Source organism: Otolemur garnettii, unplaced genomic scaffold (assembly GCF_000181295.1).
Source record: "Otolemur garnettii isolate 467f Iridium unplaced genomic scaffold, OtoGar3 scaffold00010, whole genome shotgun sequence".
In the NCBI taxonomy this organism is placed as follows: Eukaryota; Metazoa; Chordata; class Mammalia; order Primates; family Galagidae; genus Otolemur; species Otolemur garnettii.
In genome coordinates, this window is record NW_003852405.1 from 16,092,792 (window position 1) to 16,097,338 (window position 4,547).

The 4,547-nt window shown below is 41.7% G+C and overlaps 1 pseudogene; it reads right to left on the reverse strand.

Annotated features, from left to right (window-relative positions):
• Positions 1–956: 956 nt before the first annotated feature.
• LOC100944264 lies at positions 957–2,862 on the reverse strand (annotated as a pseudogene).
• Between the last annotated feature and the right edge of the window lie 1,685 nt (positions 2,863–4,547).

Sequence of the window (4,547 nt, forward strand, 5' to 3'; positions counted from 1 at the left end):
AGTAGCTGGGACCACAGGCGCCCGCCACAACGCCTGGCTATTTTTTTGCTTGCAGCCATCATTGTTGTTTGGCAGGCCCAGGCTGGATTTGAACCCGCCATCTTAGGTGTATGTGATTGGTGCCTTAGCCACTTGAGCCACAGGCGCTGAGCCTGAACTATTTTTTAAAAAATAGCCCAGAGATTTATTTGATATTTGCTTGAATACAATTTATATAGAAAGATTGGGACTGTTTGCTTTGAGTGCCTCTTGTAAATCTCATGGATTTACACCTGTTTTAATCTCACAGCACATTCAAACCCATAGTTAAACTTCCATGGCACACTTAAATTATGTTGATCAAAAAAAGATACCAGCTTGAACTAGAGCAAGATCCCGTTTCTAAAAATAGCCAGCATCATGTTGGGCGCCTGTAGTTGCAGCTCTTTGGGAGGCTGAGGCAAGAGGATCCCTTGAGCCCAAGAGTTTGAGGTTGCTGTGAACTATGATGCCATGGCACTCTACTTAGACCTACAAAGTAAGATTCCACCTAAAAACAAAAAAAATGAAAAAAACAAAAAGAATATACTTATTGTGCTTTGAACTTCTTTTGAAAATAATTTAATTAATGATCTTTGAAAATGGTCAGGGCACACCAGTTGAAAATCACTGTATTATTTAATAATGTGTCAATCTGAAAACATCACAAGCCCAATTTTAAGACTGCTCTTAAAGATTTGTCTCTAATGAAATTAGTCTATGCCCTTAAAAACTGCTCAAAGTGTTGGAACGACTATGTGAAAACAGCTGACATTTAAAAGGGCATTTCATGTTCTGGTCTGTTAGACTTTTAAATACTTGGAAATAAAAAATATTTAGCTTTGACATTTTCAATACTGGAAAATGTCCAAGTCTAGAGTTTACAGCCAGGAAGGCCTGCCCCGTGTTCCTTAAGTTGGACTCTGTTTCTCTCCAGATTACTCTTCACCTTCAGCTTCCATTTCTTCCGCATCATCATCTCCATCCACGTAGGCATTTTCCCTTTCAAGCCTCTCCAGCTGAAAGAGAAGTTCAGTCTCATCTGTTATCTGTGACCACTTTGGGATCCGTTTGAACATTGAACACAACCTTGTTTTTCCTCAGTCTTTTCTTTGATAACAGCCACAGCTTCATTGAGGACAGAAGGGCCTTTTGTTCTTTCCAGGCTAGTTGTAGTCGTCACATACCAAGGAGCTATTACATTAATCTTCATGGGTGGTTTCCATGAAGATTAATGTAATAGAAGAATTCAAACCTGCTTTCACGGCTTCTTATACAGCATCAATCCCTTCATAACCATAACAGGCTACTTCAATAGCTGCTCAATCCCAGCCAGTGGGGTCAAAGGCCTATTAGTTAATATTATTATGAGTAGTTCATGTTTATCTTCATTCAAATCTTAACTATCCATGAGACCACATCCTTCTATGCATCATAGTCACCATAATGGTCCCTTGTACTTGTCATCAAAGCCCCAGGCAGTCTCTGTGATGGGCTTTTCAACTGCTGGTCTTTGGTATACTCTAACACCTCGGAAACGTGCGGAAGAGTGCTATAAATAGTTTTGGACTTTCTGAATTTGTCTTCACATTTGCTTGCTTCCTCTGGAGAAATTCTTCTTTTTGGCAAATCAGGATGTCCTTTTCCTTTGTCCCCCTAATGACAACCACACATTCATTCCTGCCAATTCAGCTGAATTTGTTTATAGAACAATATGCCTTTCTAAGAAGAATCACTCATGTCCTCAATGTTGTGGTATTCCAGCAAGCTGACACAAGCCCCACTTCAGCAATGATGGGTCTTACATGCACCATCCGCCTCAGGAAATACGTATTGATAAAATCTACAACGTATACCCGGCCTTCTGAATTTTGTGTACGAATCATGCACTGGGGGCCCATGAGATCAGATCTGATCTCATTCGAATAGATTTGTTTTTTCAAGATAGAGTTTCACTCTGATGTCCTGGATAGAGTGCTGTGGTGTCATCACTCACAACAACCTCAAACTCTTGTGCTTGAGCAATCCTTTTGCCTCAGCCTCCCAAGTAGCTGGGACTATAGGTACTTACCACAATGCCTGGCTAGTTTCTCTGTTTCTAGTAGAGACGGGTCTCCCTCTTGCTCAGGTTGGTCTAGAACCCCTGAGCTCAAGCAATTCACCTGCCTTGGCCTCCCAAAGTGCTGGGATGACAGGAATGAGCCACTGCACCCGGCCCCATCTGAAGTGATTTTAACCCACAGTATAATTCTTTAAGCATCCAGTCTAACTATCCAGAATAACACAGGACTAAGAAAGGAAAATTGGCACATTCCAGATGATAACAGAAGACACACAGACTTGCCAAATCTGAGCCTGTGTTGTTAAGACTAGGCTTAAGCCAAATCTTGGGTTTGGGTACAAAGTATTTTGCTTCTTCATGATACTGGAGACCAAAAGTAGGAAAGATTATACAATCGTGTCAGTAACAAATAAAGTTTACTTTCCTGTCTGTACTCTGGCTTGTTTTCCCAGTAATCTTACTTCTTTAGTAAGTATATTAATGGTGGGGTAGGGAGTGGTGATATAGAGATTCCAGGGGAGAAGAGCGCAGCAGTAGACAGTTGAGAAGGCATATACTATAACCATTGAGTCCTCTGTTCCTTATCTGTCTCCGCTAAACACACCTTCTTCACTCTTCAAGCTAAATTAAGGTCCTGTCTCCTTCATGTAACTTTCCTGGTCATGTCAAGCCACTCCTCAATTTCATCATTCACTCATTCATTCAAATGCTTACCAAGTGCCTATGCGCTACGCTATGACCTCGTCCCTCCCTGAATTCCTGTGGCACTTGCTGTTTATCATGCTTGGTTATATATCAGACAATCAATCATTCAGTGTGCATTTGTCCATATCAAATGGTGTCAGTTACTTGTATCATGAGATCTATGAAATTGCTCCTGTGAATCCACCAGGGAAGACGAGATATGTCCACCTATCACTGAGGAATGAATGATAAATGCCAAATAAACGATACCAGCAGAGAATGTTCTGGTTAGGAAGAGATCACTGTGGACTAATACGGCCAGTAAAGGAAGACTTCCTGGAGCTACTGGGGCAGGAGTAGTCGTCAGATAACTGGAGAAGTGAACACCAAAGCCATGTAAGCAAAGGCACCTGCAGGAAAAAGGCAAGTCGAGGGAACAGGGCTATGATGTAACTGGCGTCAGTGCTTCCCAGCTGGAAACAGCCCCCAACACTACAGTGCCACTCCGAACACGAACCCCACAGTGAAAAGAAGCCAGATCCCCTCTGATTTCTCCTTGCTGGGTCTGGTGACTTCTCCATCCTTATATCCTGCAGGAGAGGGCTCTATCCTGAGCCCCAGTTAGAAGACAAGGTCCTGCTTTCCTGCCTCATTCCTCAATCCCATTTCCCAGGAGCTGGATCTACATTCCCTCTGTGGCTCGGAATTTTGAAGGATTACTTTGAATAATATTTTGACTTCGAATTTTTGGGAGATAAGATACATGTTGAAACCAGTGAATTTCATAAACGCTCATTTTACTTCTTTTACTGTAAAATCAGTTCCTTGATTGGAAACAATGTTGTGTGGTACACCATCCTGATGAATGAGGCATTAAGTCCGTGGATGATATCACTGGCAGATGTAGAGTAGGCAAGAAAGGCAGATTATCCTGAATAAATTTCTATTCCAAGGAGGACAATTTCCCAAATTGCTATTCCTTAGTTGAATAGAAAAGGGGAGAAGGAGCAGAGGTAATTAACCTGCCACCAGGTGGCAGTGTTTTCCTGCTGAGTCTAGTACTGAATTGCCGGCTCAAGGTCAGGCTGACATTCAGTAGTGCAGTCCCCAGATCAACTTTGTTGAGGGAAGCCAATACTACGTCCATAAATAATTGTGCAAGTACTGAAGTGTTTGGGGAAAGAATCTAAGAGTCAAAAATGAGTAATCTTTAGCAACAAAAATAAGTAAATGGGGCCTGATCAACTTAAAAAGTTTTTGCACAGATAAGGACACAATCCTCAAAGCAAAAAGACAGCCTTCAGAATGGGAGGAGATACCTGCATGCTACAAATCAGACAATGGGTTACTCACCAGAATTTACAATGAACTCAAGTATATCAACAAGAAAAGAGCAAACAATCCCATTAAATCTGGGCAAGAGACATGAACAGAAACTCACCTCAGGAGGACAGAAGAATGGCCATTAAACAGATGAAAAAATGCTCACCATCCATAATTACCAGAGAAATACAAATCAAAACCACTTGGAGATTGCCTAACCCCAGTGAGGATGGATGGTCCCAAAGGGACATTACAAGGTCCCAAAGTGACCCTGTGCATACATTGGCATGGGTGTGGAGAGAAGGGAAGATTCATATAAACTGGTACAACCTCTATGGAAAAATGTATGGAGATTCCTCAAGGAACTAAAAGTAGAACTACCATTTGACTCTGGCAATCCCCCTACTAGTCATTTTCCCAAATGAAAAAAAGATATTTTACCACAAAGACATTTGCACTC